Source organism: Marmota monax, unplaced genomic scaffold (genome assembly GCF_021218885.2).
Source record: "Marmota monax isolate L192 unplaced genomic scaffold, Marmota_monax_Labrador192_F-V1.1 WCK01_AAM20220418_F8-fsc00013, whole genome shotgun sequence".
Lineage (NCBI taxonomy): Eukaryota > Metazoa > Chordata > Mammalia > Rodentia > Sciuridae > Marmota > Marmota monax.
This window is the reverse complement of record NW_026692202.1, coordinates 11,231,918-11,255,688: the sequence shown is the minus strand read 5'-3', so window position 1 is coordinate 11,255,688 and position 23,771 is coordinate 11,231,918. Positions and strand designations below refer to the sequence as shown.

The 23,771-nt window shown below is 33.3% G+C and overlaps 1 long non-coding RNA gene across 1 annotated transcript in view; it reads left to right on the top strand.

Annotated features, from left to right (window-relative positions):
- LOC124082976 (uncharacterized) overlaps window positions 1-20,756 on the top strand; it is a 196,131-nt gene extending 175,375 nt beyond the window's left edge. The window contains exons 4-5 of the long non-coding RNA XR_006848576.2: window positions 11,580-11,651; window positions 19,991-20,756. This is a non-coding gene — a long non-coding RNA (uncharacterized LOC124082976). The remainder of the gene's footprint in view (window positions 1-11,579; window positions 11,652-19,990) is intronic.
- The last annotated feature ends 3,015 nt before the right edge of the window (window positions 20,757-23,771 follow it).

Genomic DNA, 23,771 nt, shown 5'->3' with positions numbered 1-23,771 from the left:
TTTCCTGGAAAACAAAATGCATAATCAATGTATAGAGAAGGTAATTATGTGCTGATGCTTAATATATTTTGTCTTTTTTAAAAATTTGACAATAACTTTTTCAGATAGGTACCATTAACCTCTTTTTAGAGAGGAGAAAATAGGTTCAGAATTGCCACAGAATGAGAGTCAGGATTCTAGCTTAAGTGTATTTCTTAACTATATCATTTACATGATTTCTATTTAATGCCCTCCCAACTGTGAAGGGAAAATAGATATGGGGCTACTTCCATTCTCCAAGAGTTCTACCATGATTGTCCCCTAACTGCCCTTGTCAATATGACAGTAATCTAAGTGGTCCATTTTGCTGATTTCACACACAGCCCTTTCAAAAGGACATTGCTCAGTAAAGGAGAAATGTTTGTACCCCTCAGCTCATATTTTTGCATTGTTCTGGTCTGATTCGCAGACCAAAACTCTCCTGTGGCAGCCTTCCTTAACAAAAACAACTCATCCTAGGAAGATGAGTTTGTTTCATCTCAAATGCCAGTGTCAAAATTACTTAGCAAATGGGAAAACTAGGGCAAAATTAAAATGACTTTCCCGGCACCATGGAGATTAAAATTCACAATCCTTCACCTCCAAGTGAAACACAATATCCTGAAAACATTCACCTGCAGAAACACTACAATACTTACAGGAGTTTGCTCTTCGTGGATTTGTAATAGTAAAGCAAAATCTCTCAGGTTCTTGAAAAACCGTATATAATGTGTTTTATGGAAGCAAAATGTCAGTGCCCTTTAGCTCAAGCAATAAAGCACACTCTCATATAGAAACTGGCTGTGTTTTAAGCATTATTCATCATCATAAAGCATTGAGAGTCACTCAGTTCATTTTCTTGAGGCAAAGAACAGGCTAGTTTTGTTTTGTGTTGTTGTTGTTGTTTTTCCTAGCATCCCCTCATCAAACATTCATGGAATCACAAACTGCTTACTTAATTTTAAAGGACTTATTGTGTTAGATATTTGTATACCACACATAAATCTCAACACAATTGCATTTGAAAATCTGGGTTTCAAGGGGCACTTGCTTTAATATTTAGAGAAAAGACTAATGTGGTAATTCTATTTATTTCATTTCATTCATGTTTACATTTTACTTGGACATTGGGTGCAGAAAGTAGAATTAGTCATAGTTACATATGGCTCCCTATTGATGTTGGTTCATCCAAGACACTTCATTCATTCACTCACTCACTCACTGTTTTTAATCCCCATTTCCAACACCTTTTCATTTCATGGGAAAACATCCAAATGCATCTTCATTTGTACATTTTCATGTGCATGCTGTATTGTTGGTTTTATTTTAAAGTTACATATTTATTTTTATAATGTGCCTTAATCATAGGACAAAATACCATAGGCTAGGAGACCAGGTGCCTTAAACACAAACATTTATTTTTCACAGTTTTGGAGGCTGGGAAGTCAGAAATCAAGGGCTGGGACATCCAGTGATGGAGGAGGACCCATTTCTTGTTTTGCAGATGACCAACTTTCCATTGTGCTCTCACATGGTAGAGAGCAGAGAGTATCATTTCTTAAGGGACACTGAACCCATATTACAATAATTGCCTCCCAAGGTCTCCACATTCAAATATCATATTAGCGATTAGGTTTTCCACATATGAATTTGAAGAACACAAACATTCTCTCAAAAGCATGGTGGTTGCTTTTTAGCATGGAATTTAAATACACTCAGTCCTCTGAACTTCTTAAATGTGCTAGTAACTCCTTATCCTCAAAAAAAAAAAATGTTTTCTATCCCATTAAACTCCCTTTACCACTATACCCACAAAGATGTTGACAATTTCTCAAAATTTATTTTAGGTATTCCGGAGTCTTTTTTTTTTAACTTTCCTACAGTTGAAGATTTTTTTAAAATACATATATTAATGTATTATTTATTACAAGGGTATTTATATCTCTGGAGGTATACCCCTGTTTTTAATTTTTTTTTCTTATTACCACTTTAATGTTTTTGTCTTAGTCCTTGAAGTTAATGCTAAACCTGGAAGGTTTCTATTTTTTAAATATCCATTAGCACATGATACAGTAACAATGTACATGCTCACCTTAATAAAATTTCATTTTATTTTAATCAGAGAAAATCCCTAGTGAATTTTTGGCTGTACATGAAATTCTAAATTCAAAGTTTCTTTTCTATTACTACTTTGAAAATATGTCTGTTGTTTTAGTATCCAGTGTTGCTTTAATAAATTTGATGATATTTTGAGTCTTATTCCTGTGTAGGTAATCTAGTCCTTCTTTCTGAAAGCAGTTTGAAATTTTCCATTTCTTCATATGCTCTTGATATTACAGTATGGTAATTTTTGAACTTCTCTCTCTTACCTGTCCTATTTAGCAATCTTGAACCAATTGTATTGAGATTAGTAATCCAATCTTGTTATGGAACATTATTTTTACTATTTTTCAAATATGCCCTCTGATAACTCTGCTGGTATTTTCTTATCTTTGTGACTTTAGAAGTCTAGGTCTTTGTCCTTTCTTATTGCCTTCTGAGAATTCTCCAATCTGCTCTTACCCCTTATAATTTTGCTCTACATTGTATATGTTTTATGTATGATTTTTTCATACCTATCACTTTGCTCATATTATAAAATTTTGTCCTTTTCTTGATGTCTTAGTTTTGCCTCGTTTACTCATATGCTTCACAATCTTCTCAGATATATCTGATGAATCTTTTTATATGGATTTTTTGAAATGATATTGCTTTTAAAAAAAATACAATATAAAACCTATAGTTTTAATACTTTAAAAGAATCCAACATAGTATTATTATCTATAGCTGCAAAGTCGTACAATGGGCTTCTAGTTTCTTACTCTGGCATGACTGAAATTTTATACCCCTTGACTAGCAATTCAGCATTTTCCTCTTTCCCCAGAACTTGGCAAACACCACTGTCATCTTTGCTTCCATAAGTTTGGTGATTTTTTACATATTTAATATAGATGGAATCATGTAGTATTAATTCTTCTGTAATTGATTTATTTTCATGTACGTAGCCTAATGTCCCCAAGGTTTTCATGCACTATATGATTTCCTTCTTTTTAAAGGCTGAATAATATTCCATCATATGCAGATGCCACATTTTGTTTATTTACTCATCTAATGGGCATTTGAACTGTTCATACCTCTTGGCCATTGCAAATAATGCTACTGTGAGATCTTCAAATATCTCTTTAAAATACTGCATTCAGCTGGTTTGGATAATATTCAGAAGAGGGATTGTTGATAATAAAAAAAACTGTCTAAAAAGGAAAACAGGGAAGCAATCTCATGTGCAGTATCATAAAAATAATTAAAATATAGAAATAAATTAAGGGAGTGAAAAACATGTTCACTGAAAACTACAGAACATTGATTATATAAATTAAACAAAAAAATATAAAGACAACCCATTTTCATGAATTGGAAAACTTTATATTGCTAAAATACCCATACAACAGTAAGAAATCTGTAGATTTAAACTAGTCCCTATAAAAAATCTAATAACATTTTTGTAGAAACAGAAAAAAATATTTTAATATTTATAAGGAACCACTTAAATATCCAAAACAATCTACAAAAAAGAAAAAAACAAATAGGGCATCATCACACTTATTGATTTTAAAATATATTTAAAATATTTAATAACTAAAACAGAATGGTAGTGACATAAGGACAGTCATATTGACCAATGATATAGAAAACAGAGACCAAAAATTAATGCACACAAATATAGTCTACTGATCTTCAACAGGGTGCTAAATATACAAAATGAGGAAAGAATAGACTCTTCAATAATCAGGGTAGAGAACACTGAATATCCACATGCAAGGGGATAAGATTGGATTCTTATTCTACACCATGAACAAAATCTAACATAAAATGGATCTTAGACTTCAACACAAAATCATTAAACTCCTGAAGGAAAATAGTTTTGTTAAATTTTTCTGGTTTGAATTTATGGAGATAGCACCAAAAATACTGGCATCAAAAGCAAAAATAGACAACTGGAACTATACAAACTTAAACTTTTTTGTACTACAAAGTAAATAATCAATAGAGTGAAAAAGACAACTCATGGGATGGGAGAAAATACTTCCAAACCATATATCAGAGAGGGGATTGATTTCCAAAGTATATAAAGAATTACTACAACTCAGTAGTGAAAAACTAACTCAATTAAAAAGTGGTTAAGGACTTGAACAGACATTTCTCCAAAGAAGTTATGCAAATGGCCAACAGATATGTAAAATGATGCCCCATGTCACTCTAGTCTTTGGGAAAATGCAAATCAAAACCACTTGGGCTGGGGATGTGGCTCAAGCCATAGCGCGCTCACCTGGCATGCGTGCGGCCCGGGTTTGATCCTCAGCACCACATACAAACAAAGATGTTGTGTCATACAAAGATGTTGTGTCCGCCGATAACTAAAATAAATAAATAAATAAATATTTAAAAAAATTCTCCCTCTCACTCTCTCTTTAAAAAAAATAATAATTAAAAAAAATTTTTTTAAAAACCACTAGGAGTGGATGTGAGGATGTCTATTACTGAATTTTAAAAAGATACCTGTTGGCAAAAATGTGAAAAAAAAAATTGGAACCCTTGGATTCTGTTAGTGGGCATGCAAAATGGTCAGAAGCTATGGAAAACAGCATGTAGTTTTCTTCAGAAATTAAATATTTTTTTTCAGTCTTGATCCACTTTGATAGTCCTGTTTCAGATGTTAGATACTGTCTCTTTGTTGTTCTGCTTTATTTTTGAGGTATTTGTACTTCTAGTTATGTAGCTATTTTGGTCTGGGGGGTTCCTGTTCCTGATCATGCCTTGATAAGGGGCCAACATAAATTTGAAGGGAGAGTAGGAGTCCAGGGAAGAGAATACTCAGTTATCACAGAATCATTGTTAATAATTCCTCGTCAATGCCTGGACACCAGCTAATGCCAGTAATCTGAGATGACTACAAGCTATTAGCAAGAATTATTATTAGAAATAGCATAGTTCCTAGATTGTCATTTTGTAGGTGTAAACATATGCAGTGAGTCTGAGGCAGAGGACTGGATGCTTGAGGACACTGGGTCACACCCTACTTGATTTGTTTTTTTTTTTTTTTTTTACTCTTTACCCCTGGATGGCTTTTGTACTTTCTAATGCTACCCCTCCTTATCCTGTTATTAGTTAATGCTAAAGTGACATAAATTAAAAAAACAAAATGAAAATAACTTGTATCCAAACCTGGACAAAACTTGTAAATCTTATATAGATACTGGTTTAAACAATTAACTATAGGGGGAAAAAAAAGATGTAATTTATGAGGAAACTTGAAATTTAAACCCAAACTGTAACAAAATATTTAGGAATTATTGTTAATTTTAGAAACATATGCATTAGTGTTATGTTAAATTAAATATTTTCTTAAATTTTAGAGACACCTACTGAAATATTTAAAATATAAATGGTATGATTTGTTTCAAAATAATATGGGAAGAAACACAGGTTATAGTACAGTATAGATGAAACAAAATCAGTCATGAGTTGAAAATTGCTGAAAACTTGTGAAGGGTACAGGGCCTTTATTTACATCTAACTGTGTTTAACTTTGAAATTTTTCAAAAATAACTGAAAAAAACTCCATGTACTAAATATCTTGGTGTTTTCTTTTTTCTGCACAATTTAATAATGATAAGTAACAATGTAAAATATTGATATGTAAATATTGATAAGAATAAATTATTATTATTATTTCAAGATATATTCTTTATAATTATAAAATAAAACTTGTATTTTTTTTATTGTTCCAATAAGGAATTATTGAAGTCCATCTGTTTCCAGCATTGACCTTAAGATTATACTCAAACAATTGCATACAGTTTATTATTCCAATGGTATAATAAAATATAAAGTAAGAACATGAGTTTTCTTAAGTATATATATATATATTTCTTTTATTTCTCTCCTTTTATTTTTATTATTTAGATATTGGGGAAGTGTTAAAAATATTTCCTGCCTACAATCTACAAAAATTAAAATGCCTTTTTTCATAAAGAGTTAGTAAATATGTAAGCTTTGTAGACCATATATTCTTTTGGGTTTGTCAGCTCTCTTGTTGTATGATGAAAGCAGCCATAATAATATGCAAATAACTGGATGTGGCTATGTTCCAATAGAACTTTATTCAGAATAACAGACTATGGGCCAGACTTGGGCTGCAGGTTGCAGTTTGCTTATACATTATCTGAAGGTATCTTTATATGTTAGAATGCTTGGCTGAGATCTTGGATAAATAGATAATTACTTAGAATGAATAGCTGAGATTAGATTCTCCAGGAAGATAGGAAGATGTTCTATAAAAATATCATATAATATTAGATGCAATAAAAGGATACATGTATCATGTGCTTAAGTTATGAAGAAAAAAAAATCCATGCCCCTGTTCTCAAATGAAAAAGAAGATTTACAGTAAACTAAGAACGAGCTACTGGGCACTGTCCCAATTCCAACATTTTTCCCATCAATAATAATTAGACAATTTTAAACAAAATTTTCATGTGCTGAGTATTTAATAATGACTTTTTCTAGCCATAAAGTGCTATTTAGAAAACCAAAAATATACTTTTATCTAAAAGAGTTAATATGTTTCCAGAATGTCTTACCTCGGACACAGCAGGGTCTAGTCCATTATGTGTAGAGCATTTCATTATACTTGCAAAATTGTAGCTATAGAAAGGCAATGTGACATTATTTTTATTATTGTTGGTATTAATAGAATCGTTCATAATGCACTTGTTATTAATGATGTGATGTTATAAAAAGAATCCTTAATTATTAATAGCATTGATATGAAATTATTAATTTTGATACTAAAAAGAACATTTCATTATTCCAGATGCAATTATATTGTTAGACACAAGTTATTGCTAGTAGATTATACTTTCTGCCTTATTTTGGCACATGGTAATTAGCTGTAGGTTTATATAGCTGAATAAAAAACTGGCATTGGGATTTTATGTCAGGTAGTAGAGGATTAGGGTATTAACTCAGTGGAACAGGGCCAGGGAGGAGAAAGAATCATTGGCCAAACTTCTTTCAGCCCATGGTCATCATGTTCACGATGACTTCTCAGCCATATACTTGAAAGGAAAGCATAACTAACTATACTGGTATGTAAAGCTTTGGTTGGTGAAGGGTCTTCTGTCATGTCACATTTTCTACACAGTAAATCAACACAGAAGTCTCTCTTCTGCTCTGCATTGGTTATTAAGATGTGATATTATCCTGTGATTTATATCATGTTGTCACAATGCATTTCATTTTGCTTTGTTTCAGTAATGCAATGAATTCCTTCATAATTTCTTTCAATTTGCCTCAGGAGTTGTTATATACTCCAGGATTTTATTTCTTTATATTCTGCTCAGGCTTATTAATACAAGTGAAGAACGTATATCCCTCCATAATTGCTTATAGCCTGTACAGTGCAGTACAGCATATTACCTCATTTTAGATAATTCTTTTGTAGTGGCAAGATATTCTAACACTTAAAAGCTCTGTGTAGAAGCAAATAGCTTTGCAAATTACTTTATAATCTTGGTCAACTTCAACTGGTTATTCCCACAGAACACTTTAGTCTTTGTCCTTTAACAACCACCCTGCACTTTAAAAATCCTCAGACAAAACTTGAAGGGCAGTTGAGCAGAAAAACTAATAGAAGCAGTGAAATGTTCTCAGGCAAAGCCTAGAACAGACTTTCGTAAGTCCTCTCTTGCCCTCTTCATGCCTCCATTGCCTCTTGACCTCAGCACATATAAAAACACTCATTTGGAGCTCTGGTACCTACAATACTTTAATGCTGGGGGTTAAAGGAATCAGGCACTGATCTCATTTTGAGACAAGGCAGGTTGAATTACTTAGAAAAATGCTTCTTATAAGTAGAGTTTTAAAACCTGTTGCTTTTGTGTGTGTGTGTATTAGTCTATTAGAAACTCATCATGAAAGGAAATTGTAATGGACAATAAATCATAGTAGAGGCCTATGTAAGTAAACTTGTAAATTATTTGTACTTGTTTATTCTAAAGGTAAAAACATAACTAAAAATTTTATGAATTATTCTCAAGATAAAATATTACTATGGATTTTGATGATTTAAAAATTCTTTAAAATGAAGATGAGAGAACAATGAGATAAAGAAGCATGACTTTATAGTTCTTACAAAATAATTATGATATCTGTAATATACTTTTAAAATAGTATGCCATAAACAGTATGAAATAACAGCTAAACCATACTCTAAGGGCAAGAAGTTGTCTAATTAATAAACCTTATGCCACTGGTGTTCACTGAGAATTTATTCCAAAAGCAAACCACTGTTCACAGATAGCTACTAACAGGACTTTAGTAGCTATCTTTTATCAAGACTAGAAGCTTTGCTGAATTTTTGAAATTTAAAAGAGAAATGGAATTTCACTGGTGATATCTGTGGCTTGTTCATTAGAATAAAGGATATTGTAAATGGCATTGGTGAAATCAGTGTATTCTGTATAAATGTATTCACTGGATATTGTAGACCCTTTTCCATTCTTGCTTAGGAAAGACATAAAATTTCATGGATCCTTGCCTATCCCCACAGAGGATATGAAGGATATGAAGGCAATGTGGCTTTCTCCAGAAATTTTTTTTGTGAGCTGTTGGGTAAGAAGACTCTTAATTTTCTGACATGATAGAAGGTTAGCTAAATTCTGTTGCTAGAATAATATTATATTTGCCATAAATTGTTTATGCAAAAGTTTTTCAGAGTTTAGGAGAATACAAGGATGTTGAATTTGTAGGAATGACTATATGTCTGTTTTATGATTTCTTTTTCATATATATCTAGGCATCTGCTATCCTTGTAATCCTAGTAGTAAATTATAGGGAATAGTTAAACTTTACCTATTTTGAATGCTTTGTGGCTTTCACAATATGCTAAAAATAATCTAATAAGTTTGTATAATCAAAATATGCATTTTTATTTTACATTACTATTGCACTGTATTTCCCAAGTGATTTACATTTACCCCAGAAGTCAAAACAGGAAAATAAAACAATATAATCTAGAAATTTTTGTATCTAGGATATACAAAGTATTAATTTTCATTCTTTCATTTATGTTTTGGGTAAAATAGAACTATCCTACGACTATGGTTTATAAGTCTCCACTGTGCCCCAAGCAGACATAACAGAGCTTTTTCCTCAGTTTCAGTGATTTTTGTTTTACTTTTTGTTTCTTTGGTGTGGTCTTTGAGCACAGCTATGTTAATGGATTCAACTAGTTGGAGGTCAGGAGTCTTGTAATTTGTGTCCTCCTTAAGGCAAAGGAGAAAGTCTGGCTTTATTATAACAAAAAGGTAGGGTTATCTAATAAACAACATTGTGCTTGGGAAGCTGTAATTACGGTTATGGAATTATTCAATTTAGGTCCCTACATCTATGTTTCCTGTATCAAATAATCAAAATATGCATTTTTATTTTACATTACTATTGCACTGTATTTCCCAAGTGATTCACATTCACAAATTAGCTTCAGTGTGTGAGAGTTTGATGTGAAATGAGGGTAGTGATGGGCTTCCCTCACTTCCATGGGAAGCTATTCCAAAGGTTAAAAAAATAATATACAGTTATATTATCAGCATTTTCCCGATTGATTCTTCACCTAGATTTTAATTTGCACAATTTCATTCACTGCTAAAGTAGATAAAATGATTTGAGGATTATAAACCACCACTAAAACTAAAAATGAGTAATTTAAAAAATGAAAACACCAATTTTATTGTGAACCAATCTCTCAACATGGTAAATAGTTTGTATATACTCAGTGACCACTACCTCTGGAGTCCAAGCTAGGGTTTAAATTACCAGCACTTTCTAGTAAACAAAACAAAAGCAGAAAAAGAAATACAAAAGGAAAAATACCAAAATCTCAATAGAAACTGGCAAAAGTTATGAATAAACAATTTACAGGAAAATAAATACAAACAACCCTTTAACATGAAAAATGCTCACTCTCACCATAATAAGAGAAATGTAAATTAAACTGCACTAATCTATCATTTCTCACATATCAGATTGATAAAAATAATAATTTTATTCTGTCAGTGTGGTCATAGAGAAGCAGGTATTTTCTTTGTTGGGAAGATGAAATATCATAACACTATGAGAAATTTAGTAATTGCATATATATGTATATATATATATGTATATACACACACATATATATGCAATATATATATATATATATATGAAAATGCAAAATACAGAATGGTTCTTAGTATGTTAATCTTGTGTAAGAAAGTAGAATATATATGAATACACATCTACTTTTATTTGCTTCTATCTTCATAAAGAAGTAAGAGTTAAATAAACTAAAAAGTAATAAAAATAATTATGTATGAAAACAGTAAGAAAGAGAAGGAAATAGAGATAGAAGAGAACTATGACTATGCCTTGTTACCACATAGTTTTGAGTTTGAAACCATGTACATTTTTAACATTTATTTATTTATTTATTGGGGGTACTGGGGATTGAACTCAGGGGCACTTGACCACTGAGCCACACCCCCAGCCCTATTTTGTATTTTATTTAGAGACAGGGTCTCACTGAGTTGCTTAGCATCTCACTCTTACTAGGGCTGGCTTTGAACTTTTTATCCTCCTGTGTCAGCCTCCTGAGCCACAGGGATTACAGGCATGTGCCATCACTCCCAGCAGGCATGCTTTTAAACAAAGTAAAATGGGATTCCTAAAAATTTAAAACAAATTATAACAAATAAATCGGTTTGTGTATTATGTTACTATCCTAATTGCACAAAGTAGGGAATCAGTATAACTCACACTAATACAGCATTTTGTTTGCACATCCCTTATGAAGCCTAATTCAATGGGAGTCTAAAATCTAAGCAAAGCCCAGTAAAGTACATTTGCTCTAATTATTTTTAATTATGGTAATGACCTTGTTATTTTGAAACTATAATTTGAAAATTATATCAGCATATAATATAATTGGGGATCAAGATTTTTGAATTACTAAGAAAGACATAGTTATACAATCAAAGAAGTTAGTCAAAAAACTGTAATCTTTAACTTGGATCAAAAAATATTAGCATGAACTCCTGGCTTGTTTCAAACAATAATGTACTTTTAGCTCTACCCAAGGAAAAGGTATAGGAGAAATTAAAAAAAAAATCTATATGAAGCACCCAAAGTGACCAAGTTAAGATTTTCAAACAATATTCCACTCCAAAAGTAACTAGGGCTCCTTGGAAAATAACAATTCTAGGTCTTGGTTAGAAATGTACAAGCTGAGCTTGGGATAACTTATTTCAAAATGCAAGAAGGCCTTCACATGATGATTAAAAGCATCAAGTGAAAAGGATTTTAAGCCCCTTCGGGCTTAAAATGAGATAAGGTGTTGAGAATAAAAAAATCACAAAACTAAAATTGAAGCATATTAAATACATACAGACACATGAATTCATAACTTTCCTCTATTTACTGTATTACAGGGTAGCCAAATGGTCAGTGTGGAGAAGTTCTTCATTATGTAAAGAATTGAGATAATTAATGCAGAAGGAAAGGTAAGAGTGATAAGTTATTTTTGGAGTGAAAAACTAGAGGCAGACCTTGGTCATCAGTGAATGACAAATCCATCATGTAAAAAATTAATAAGGGGCTTAGTAATAGCTAAAACTTCTGAGCCTGTTGTACAACTTAAACTTAAATCTAATCAAGTCTCTAAACCCCACTGCTACACAAACTTTTCTTTATTATTCCCCCACTAAAGTGCCATTTGGTATAATTTCTCCTAAATTTCCTACCCACAAAATTTTAATACTCTGTAAATACTACCTATTACTTTTGTACAGTGGCCTTTTGACTTTTCCCCTTGTGGAAAGATTTCAACTCCATTGAGAATGGAGGAGCTATCATCTAAAAGCAATGAATAGTCATATGGAACTTTCATGGATTCATAATTCAAGCAAATCAAGTATGACCAGACATCTCTGTGACAATTAAGGACATTTGTATTTGGACTATTAGATGATATTAAAAAAATTATTGTCATTTATATGAGGTGTGATAGTGACATGATAGAGTAGAGGGAAATATCCTGATAAATACAGATGCATGCTGGAGATTTTTATAGGTAGAACATATGATATCAGAAAATTTCTTCAATAAACTCTAAGGAGGATGGATGAAGATAAAATTAAATTGGAAAAACATTGATAATGCTGTGAAACTAAGTGTTGGATAAATGAGGATTCGCAAAAATTTCCCACTCTTTTGTGTATGTGTGACAATTTCCATTATAAAATGCTCTAAAGTGTGTAACAATTATCTTATACTTTGGTATATCATCCTATTATGGTTTACATGTGAGACGGCTTCCAAAATTTCATGCATGAGAAATGCAAGAAAGTTTAGAGATGAAATGACTGGATTATAATAGGATTAACCTAATCAGTGCATTATTCCCCTGACTAACTATAGGCAGGTAGAATGTGGCTGGAGGAGGCAGATGGCAGATCCCTGGGGGTATGCCTTTGGGGTATATATTTTGTCCTGCTGAGGATCTCTGTTTCTTTCCCGTTTGCATATTCTCTCTCTCTCTCTCTCTCTCTCTCTCTCTCTCTCTCTCTCTCTCTCTCTCCCCCTCCCTCCCTCCCTCCCTCTCTTCTTGCTCTCTTTCACTGTCTCTAGTTCTCTTTGCTTCCTGCAGCCATGTCTTGAGCTGCTTTTTTCCACCACATTCTTCCACCATAATATTTTGGCTCACCTTCAGTCCCAAAGAATGAAGTCGGCCATCTTAGACCTCTGAAACCCTGAGCCCCCAAAATAAACATTTCTTCCTCTGATTGTTCTTGTCAGGTTTTTTGGTCACAGTAGCAAAAAAGCTGATTAAAATAAATCTCATAACAATGATTCATTTAAGCTATAGGAGAATTCCATTAATATGAAAATTTTGGACTACTTGCATTAAAAGAAAAAAAATATCCATGTGGAAGAGAAATAAAATATAAAAAATTTACTTCTCTTTGCAATTATATTCATGGGACTGACTAATATTGATAAAATTTCATGGACCAAAGCTACATTTGTTTTTTCATTCATGGTCATATAGACAAACTCTAGATTGACCATTTTTGGATTTCTAAATAAATATATTATAAATAGACTGGAGGAATTTTCCTCAGTCTCATTCTACTTTTTCTTTTGAATGTACTTTCATTGGGGAAAGGTAATCAAAGTAAAAAACCGGGAATTATGATATGTCCCAAGTTTGCTTAAGAAATGCCATGACCTCAAGTCAGAATAACTAGCCAAATAATATTCTTTCTACCTTCATTCTTGATAAACTGGTTGATGGTTAAAACATTCCACCCATTTCAAGCATACAGTTCATATACTGGATGCCAAAAAAAAAGAAAAAAAATTTTAGTATTCTAATAATATGATTAAATAATGGTGCTGCTAATATGTGATGTAATCCTAAACTGTGGATTCAATAAAAATTATCAGGAGAACTAATGTTTGGCATCCTGCAATTTCTCAATAGAATTAATATTTGGCATCAGTGAATATAGTTAAATATGTAGTTTTTGTTCCAAAGTTAAAAAAAGAATGTTACTTATTTATTTTATTTTTTTTTACATTCAGTTCCACTTAGATTTTGCATTTTTTTTTCTTTTTGGAGAACGAGAAATATCATTAAAAGAAATGACTCCCCCACCTTGGGCTGGGGTTGTGGCTCAGCAGTAGAGTGCTCACCTAGCACATGCAAGGCTCCTAGCACATGCAGCACCACATAAAAATAAATAAATAAAATAAAGGTATTGTGTCCAACTACAACTAAAAAATAAATATTTTTTAAAAGAAATGACCCCTATTAGTTGTTTATTATTATTGATGTGATACTGTCATTTTACAAAAATTTTGAGCTATGCCTCATATACTTCCTAGTGAAGTCAAAAAATATTACTTACTGATTTTTAAAATATCTTTATTTTATTTATTTATTTATTTTTATGTGGTGCTGAGGATTAAACTCAGGGTCTTATGTGAGTAAGGCAAGTGCTCTACCACCTTAGCCATGACCCCAGCCCTACTTACTGAATTTTCTAAGCTGAAACTGAAGTAGACATCTCACATGGATGGGGGATATTTCAAGATATAATACTAAACAAATATTAATTTCCAAACCTACAAATCATTAACAGAAGTAGCAAATAAAAACAACCAATTTTTGAATTTGTTAAGAATTCTATATATTTTATGGTTGAGTTTTCTATCTCATATTTGTAGTTCAGTTAAATTCTATATTGTAAGACATAGTTGTGAATCGCTATTAGAAGAGCTTTAATCAAAATTACTTCATATTAGTTTGTGAAATATTACCATTTCTATTGTTTCCCCTTATTTTAATAACTAAGTTTTGTCAAAGATATACTATCCAGGAAGATGAAAAAGTCTTTTTCTCCTAGTAAAATCACATTGCAAATTAAATAATATTCTTTTAAGAAATGCTATTTATAGTAATTCGCTTTGAGTTTTTAATAAAAAATTATCAAAATACTTAATCCAGATTCACTCTTAACATAATTTTTCAACTAAACCACAAGTATCTAAATTGTGAAGTTGATTTATAACTAATAGGAAAAACAGGTGTTTTATTAGAAAGGTAAAAATAAAATTGTGGATAAAGAATTCTACATATTATAATTATATTTGGCCTATTTCACTGATTAAAATTTGACTTCTTGATGGGCTGATATGTCTGCAGAGTAAGTGAGTATGAAGAAGGAGTTAGTTGTCTTGCATGTGTGTGTGATACACAGATTTCTTTCACAACCAAACTATATAGGTTTCAGAACTAGTTAAGGAATTTTCATGTGAGTCCTTCTTAATAAGTTTGAAAACAGTTATTCAATATTGAAGTTAGAACCTTAGAAGTTGTCAATTCTTACTCACTATGGGACACATGATTCTTCCTATAATTCAATCCAGAATTATGTCACCTCATATAAGTTCAAGAATGTGGTGGCAAATGCCAAATAGAAAACGAGTTTGTATAAATATTTATGACCCATCCTGTCTCAAGATTTTGAGCCAAAAAGAATATATATTAATCATTTATCAAATATATGATATACAAATATTCTCTCACATTCTGTAGGTTTCCTTCTTACTCTGTTGATAGTGACTTTTGATGCATGAATGTGTCTATTTTTGTTTTTGCTGCCTGAGCAGTGTGTATTACACACACTTTAGTGTCATATCCAAGAAATCACTGCCAAATTTAATTCCATACAGCTTTCATTTTTTGTTTTCTTCTACAGTTTTCATAGTTTTAAGTCTAACACTCAGGTCTTGACCTCCAAGATACATAGAAAATTCCTAAAACTCAACAACGACATGAGCAAAATCAACTCAAAAATAGGCTAAGGACTTATTTCTCCAAAGAAGAGGTACAAATGGCTAATAGACACATGAATAGATAAATGCTCAACACCAATAATTATTAGGGAAATGCAAATCAAAGCTGCAATGAAATACTAGGTTATACCTGTTAGGATGGCTACTGTTTTAAAAAAAAATAGAAAATAAGACATTGCTAAGAATATGTAGAAACTGAAATTATTGTGGTTTATGTGAGTGGTGTTGGTGGGAATGCAAAATGGTACAGTTGTCATGGAAAATAGTATGGTGGTTCCTCAAAAAATTAAAAAATAGAATTACCATAAGATACACAATTTCACTTATGGGTATATACCCAGAAGAATTGAAAGAAGGATCTGGAAGAAATACATGTACACCCTGTTCATAACAGTGTTATTTACAGCAGCTAAACTATGGAAGCAATTCTAGTGTCCATTGATGAATGAAAGAATAAGCAAAATGTATATGTAGATACACATATAATGGGATATTATTCATCCTCAAGAAGAAAGAAATCTCTGAAACATATGACATCATGGGTGAACCTTGGAGACATTATGTCAATTAACATAAACTAATTATGAAAAAATAAGTAGTATATGATTCAACTCATATGAGGTACACAGAGTAGTCACAATCACTGAGATTAAAAAGTAGAATGATGTAAATCAAAGGCATTCCTGTATATCAGCGACAAATCCTCTGAAATGGAAATGAGGACAACCACTCCATTCACAATATCTTCAAAAAAAATAAAATACTTGGGAATCAACCTAACAAAAGAGGTGAAAGACTTATACAATGAAAACTACAGAACCCTAAAGAGAGAAATAGAAGAAGATCTTAGAAGATGGAAAAATATACCCTGTTCATGGATAGGCAGAACTAACATCATCAAAATGGCGATATTACCAAAAGTTCTCTACAGGTTTAATGCAATGCCAATCAAAATCCCAACGGCATTTCTTGTAGAAATAGAGAAAGCAATCATGAAATTCATATGGAAAAACAAAAGACCCAGAATAGCAAAAACAATGCTAAGCAGGAAGGGTGAATCAGGCGGTATAGCGATACCAGACTTCAAACTATACTACAGAGCAATAGTAACAAAAACAGCATGGTACTGGTACCAAAACAGGCGGGTGGACCAATGGTACAGAATAGAGGACACAGAAACCAATCCACAAAACTACAACTACCTTATATTTGATAAAGGGGCTAAAAGCATGCAATGGAGGAAGGATAGCATCTTCAACAAATGGTGCTGGGAAAACTGGAAATCCATATGCAACAAAATGAAACTGAATCCCTTTCTCTCGCCATGCACAAAAGTTAATTCAAAATGGATCAAGGAGCTTGATATCAAATCAGAGACACGCCGTCTGATAGAAGAAAAAGTTGGCTACGATCTACATACTGTGGGGTCGGGCTCCAAATTCCTCAATAGGACACCCATAGCACAAAAGTTAATAACTAGAATCAACAAATGGGACTTACTCAAACTAAAAAGTTTTTTCTCAGCAAAAGAAACAATAAGAGAGGTAAATAGAGAGCCTACATCCTGGGAACAAATCTTTACTCCTCACACTTCAGATAGAGCCCTAATATCCAGAGTATACAAAGAACTCAAAAAATTAGACAATAAGAGAACAAACAACCCAATCAACAAATGGGCCAAGGACCTGAACAGACACTTCTCAGAGGAGGACATACAATCAATCAACAAGTACATGAAAAAATGCTCACCATCTCTAGCAGTCAGAGAAATGCAAATCAAAACCACCCTAAGATACCATCTCACTCCAGTTAGATTGGCAGCCATTATGAAGTCAAACAACAACAAGTGCTGGCGAGAATGTGGGGAAAAGGGTACACTTGTACATTGCTGGTGGGACTGCAAATTGGTGCAGCCAATTTGGAAAGCAGTATGGAGATTTCTTGGAAAGCTGGGAATGGAGCCACCATTTGACCCAGCTATTCCCCTTCTCGGTCTATTCCCTAAAGACCTAAAAAGAGCATGCTACAGGGACACTGCTACATCTATGTTCATAGCAGCACAATTCACAATAGCTAGACTGTGGAACCAACCTAGATGCCCTTCAATGGATGAATGGATAAAAAAAATGTGGCATTTATACACAATGGAGTATTACTCTGCATTAAAAAATGACAAAATCATAGAATTTACAGGGAAATGGATGGCATTAGAGCAGATTATGCTAAGTGAAGCTAGCCAATCCCTAAAAAACAAATGCCAAATGTCTTCTTTGATATAAGGAGAGTAACTAAGAACAGAGTAGGGTCGAAGAGCAGGAGAAGAAGATTAACATTAAACAGGGATGAGAGGTGGGAGGGAAAGGGAGAGAGAAGGGAAAATGCATGGAAATGGAAGGAGACCCTCAGAGTTATACAAAAGTACATACAAGAGGAAGTGAGGGGAAGGGGAAAAATAATATAAGGGGGACAAACGAATGTCAGTAGAGGGAGCAGAGAGAGAAGAGGGGAGGGGAGGGGAGGGGAGGGGAGGGGGGATAGTAGAGGATAGGAAAGGCAGCAGAATACAACAGACACTAGTATGGCAATATGTAAATCAATGGATGTGTAACTGATGTGATTCTGCAATCTGTATATGGGGTAAAAATGGGAGCTCATAACCCACTTGAATCAAATTGTGAAATATGGTATATCAAGAACTATGTAATGTTTTGAACAGCCAACAATAAAAAATTAAAAAAAAAAAAAAAAAGTAGAATGATGGTAACGAGTAACTAAGTAGAGAGAGGAATGGGTGATATTGTTTAATGCTTATGAAATTTTGGTTTCACAAGATGAAAATATTATGGAGATACTTGTGGTGGTGGTTGTGCAAAATGCTGAATGTGTGTAATACATTGAACAGCACACTTAAAATTATTAAGATGATAAATTTTATGTGCATTTTACCACAATGAAAAAAGCAGATTCAAGTAGAGGAAAGCATATAATTGTATCAAGCAGAGCAGAAGCTAAATATTAGAAGATTGACCAAAGAGAAAAATTCTTTCACTTGATCTTTCTTGGAACAGAGGCTTTGGACAATGAAGAGGGTGAGAATACAGAGAAGGAAGTCATTTGAGCTGAGAATATAAAAGCATTGAATTGGACAGAGGTACTGAGGTAAATGTGCCTGATGTGGCTAGGGAGCAGTCAACAGTTCTGGCTGTCTAGAATATAAGATTAATGAAGAGATAATGTTAGAAAGGTTATAGAAAGACTATCAGAGAACCCAAGTGGTTTTGTTGTTGTTGTTGTTCTTTTGTTTTATTTTATTTTTTTAATTTTCACTAAGAAATAGAAGTTTGAGCAGGAAATGGGTATCTAAATCTGCAGTTTAAGAATGAACTTTAGGAATTCATGAGACATGAAGATTGGAGAGGTAATGGGTAAGGACAGTCACCCTCACCTCTGGCCTCATCTTTGCACACCTACAAAATGGCATTGTCTACTTCTTGGGTCACAGTAGCATAAGTTGGTGAATTTTAGAGCACTTTTTGAAATATGAAGCACAATATAGACACAGGACAACCACAAGATGATTTATCCATTTCACATTTATATTCAGAATTATGTACAATTGAATATATTTTTGTGTTTACTTTTCAGTTATATCTATACCAGTTGAACTAAGTTATCTTTCTCTTCATGAATGATGTCTATCTATATCATGCCTTGTAATACACATTATATTAGATAAGAGAAGTAGGGTAACATAGAATCTAAACTAAATACACCATGAATACTTTGCCCTTGGGAAGCTTCCAATTAAACTGGAATTTGAGCATACTTACAGGAAGCATGTTAAGGTGGATGCAGCGCAGAACTACCAGAAGAGGATGCATGTGCTAAGGGAACTGCAGAGTAGAAAATAGTCAGGTGGCTGTGAGTGTTAAATGAAAGCATTTAGGCAATGAATTATGTTCAGTTCAAAATGTAAAAGAGAGTGTGAGGCATGGAATCCTAGAGAGAGCTAAAGAAGGTGCTCCAGGCATTTGTTACAGTCTATTTATTCAGGTAATAGCCATGCTAATGAAGATGCTGTTACCCATGATCACTGCTGTCTGCAGCAGTTCTTGAACAGGGGTGCAGAGAAACCACTGGAGGAGTTCAAACCTTTCACCAGGAGGTTCTAACTCAAGAGGTCTAAGACATATGCTCAAGCATGTGTATTCTTTTAACCTTTCCAGGTGATTTTGATGTTTTCTGGCCACTGGTTAGATACCACTATAGCAGTGATTACCAAAGTTATTTGCACATTAAAATTACCTGGGAATTTAGACATTTCAAAAACCAGTATAATACCACATACTAACTAAATCACTATATTTGAGGGAAAAGGGGAAGGACAGAGCAGTCAATATTTTTGAAGTTCTCCTAGTGATTTCAATGCACAAACAAGTACATTTAGGAACTGTTACAATTTCCCTGTTCTCTCAAACAGGCCCCACAAGACAAAGAAGCTCTTCAATGGGTGAAGAACTAAAAATGGGCTTTAAAAACTACACATGCATAGGAAGGGCAGCAGAAGACAACAGACACTAGTATGGCAGTATGTAAAAACATGGATGTGTAACCGATGTGATTCTGCAATCTGTATACGGGGTAAAAATGGGAGTTCATAACCCACTTGAATCAAATGTATGAAATATGATATGTCAAGAGCTTTGTAATGTTTTGAACAACTAATGATAATAATAAAAAACTATACATGCTTATTTGATAAACAAAAGAGCTTGTGTTTTTAAAGGTGTAAACATGCCTCTGTCCTTATTTCCTTACTTCCATATCACTATCTTGGTTCCTCCAAAAGCTAAAAAAGTACTTCTTACATTTTCTTCCCTTCTCTCACATAGTAGTGCTACAGAAATTACTTAGAGGCCCATCTCTCACAAGAGAGATGTTATCCTTCCTCTCTTTATTTTAGGAGAATAATCAGGAATAGACAAGATACAGAAAAAAAAAGGAATTATGGAGTTTTTGGCATCAAAGCCTTAGATGATTCTTAGTGGATATGAAAACGATGTATTATTTAATAAAGGCAAGTTCTCTAACAACTTGCATAAACACCTGACCAGATATGGAGCTGCATGACTCTAGCTACTTTCAGATAAATTAATCACTAAATCTATACTACAAAATTGATGAATTAATATCTTATTATATCTTGAGAAATGGAAAGTTTTCCAGGGTTTGCTTCTTCCAGAAAAGTAACCAGAACAAAACTGCATCTCTCTCTCTCTCTCTCTCTCTCTCTCTCTCTCTCTCTCTCTCTCTCTCTCTCTCTCTTATGTGTGTGTGTGGAAGACTAGTTCCTTTGTACTTTTGGTTTCCTCTAGTGATGAGTTAGCACTAAATTCAGCATCAGGATCACTCAGAATCTAATTTAATCTCTGTTCAGAGGATCTGGGAAGATGCATGAGATTGACTTCTTGAATCTGTTTTGACCCTTTGTTTTGTAATCCTGAGAGCCTAATGTTAGTCAAGGAAATAACCAAGGAAGGAAGGACTATCTTATCCTATACCTCTAGTTCCTAGGCTATCATAAGCTCCTCCATCATCTTGCGGGATGTGAACATTCTTGGGCTCTGGAGACAATTCAACAAGATGGTCTTTACCCTTAGCCTTAAGGCTACCCTCTAGAGTTGTTGCCTCCTATTTAAATGTTTCCAGGACAAGTTTGGGAACCTTAGTTAAAGCCAGGTACCACTGAGGAAAGAAATTTTTCCATTGCGAAGTGACAGGCAGGAAGACGGCTTTCAGTTAAGTCAGAGGTTCTTCATCTACTACTAATGCCCTTTGCTTGGTGGTTAGAGAACTATATAATATGAGACTCTTGGATTATCAGAAAAAAGAAACCTAGCAATAAGTGGGTAGAACAGTAGAATCTGTCATACCAGACAATACCAAAGACTGACTCAGCTCTGAGGGATTAGGATAGTAGTTTGGAATTTGAACAATAAGGCATATATTCTTACAACATAAGGTAAACCCTTTATGTGAAGTTCTGCAGGACTTAGAAGGCAACAGAAGAAAGACATGGAGTCAGCATGGCCTCAAATGAGAAAAGCAGTACTTTTAGTTCAATGCACATAAAAAGGTTGTTTGTTTTTACTTCTTAAAAGAAAATGTGGATCCCTGGGACTCAGAGACCAAAAATGCAAACTTTACTTTTTGAGGAAGCAAATTCAGGCTCACTTTGAGAGTCCTGCAAGAGCTGGCTTGCTCCACTGAGTTTATTTAGAGGCTTAATGGAATTCATTTATAAATTTTGCTTAATTGAGGTAGGAATAAGCTTTTGCAGTGGCCCATCCCCTTGTCAGGCTAATTAAATGCATAGCCTATGTATCAGACTACCCATTATAATATTAGCTATTATAGAAACTTTTGAGGCCAGATCTAGATGCCATCTAAGTTCATTCATTCATTCAATCCCCTACTCATTTATTCATTCAACAAATATAAGGTAAACACCTGAAGATGGCACTCCGGTTGCTATTCTGTTATTATTATCTAACTGGAACTTTCTTCTGGGAAGAGAAACTTAATTGGTTTCCTTCACTGACATCAAACAAATATGAGTCAACAGTCTCTATTATTATGACATAGAGGACAAGAAATATGCATAAAAAGCAAGTGGTCCCTGTTCACAGTGGTAACTTAGAGTTCCTTGACTACCTATGGCACAGGGAGGTTTCATTGTCAAAGCAAACGAAGAAAACTAGTATGAACTGATATTCAAGGAATGGAGCAGCCCACAAAAGCAGAGTGTTAGAGAACATTGGCTGTTGGAACAGGCAGAGAAGCAAACAGTTCCATTTACTGAGCAATCACCTGAGAGCAGGGTTCTGATGGTGCAATTAATGGCACAAGAAGCATCCCTTTAGTTTAGAAACAGTGACTTTGGGAAAAATAGGCCTAGATAGCAGGGTCATCCTGAAGAATTAGAAAACACAAGTACTTAGACATGTTCTGCCAAATATCAAGGAGAAAGAACAAATTGGGAAAATAAGTAGGCAGACACATAGGTTACTTATAAGGTTAGAAAAATCAGGCATATATCAGACTTGCTCATAATGGTATATGTGCAAAGACAACAGAATGCTGCCTGTAGTTTTAAGTTTGATGTTATATTCAAATGATCTACTTCCGGTAGCCTTTTATGTATAAATATAATACAAAGATATTGTTAATGAAATTACATGCTATATAATTTTGTATGGGAAATAGTTGGAAGTTTAAGAAACTATACTCAAACTACTGAAAATATAAATTTAATAAATATACATACAAACATTGTGTTCCACAGATACCACATCTATGCATTCTCCTTAAAGTTCTTTCCAATTCTCTGACACACTTTGCTAGGATAGGGCCTAAGGTCCAACTTTTCTCCCTCTCTGCATAGATGGAGGTTCCTGCTTCTCTCTTTAAATGTCTTTCATTATAGGTTGTCAGATTCAACAGAAAAAAACAAACAAACAGAAAACCTAGAGGACATATGATTATATTTAATTTCAAATAAATAACAAATGACATTTTAATATATAATATGTTACATTTGAAACATTTGTTCTAAATAAATACTCATTGTTTATCTGAAATCAAAATTTAACTGAATGTCCTGTATTTTATATGGTCATCCTATTTCAAGCATCTCCAGGCCCCCGTGTCTGTCTCTTTCTCTTCCACCCCAGATGTCTCTACAGGATACTTCGAAAAACTGGCCTAAGCTCTAGGATTTGAAGTTTATCAGGGAGGAAATTGTTTGCAAGCAAATTCTGCCTTCACCCTGTCTTGAAATAGTAAACACAGATCCTGTTTCATGATTAATAAGTAAAAGAAAGTGAAAAACCCAGGTGAAAACTTAAACTACTTGATCAAAAGAGATGCCCTGTCATAATCTTGACATTTTATCATGGAAAATTTCTGTGTAAGAAACATAATATTGGGGGCAGAAAAATTACTCCAATTTTTGTCCTTCGATGCACAGCAAAGTTTTTGTTTTAAATAACTAGTGATGGTGGCACATAAATTAAATAAAGTATATATGTTTTTCCAATCATTAACTAAACTATTCACAGTCTCTCTTTGGTGCTGATTTGATCCATGTTTCTCACTTCTTAGCACAAGCTCTCAGTGAGAAATAAACCAGATGCTCTTTTAAAAACATATTGCTATAGATCTGCAATTTAAAAATGCAATAGACCATATTTTTGGAATAG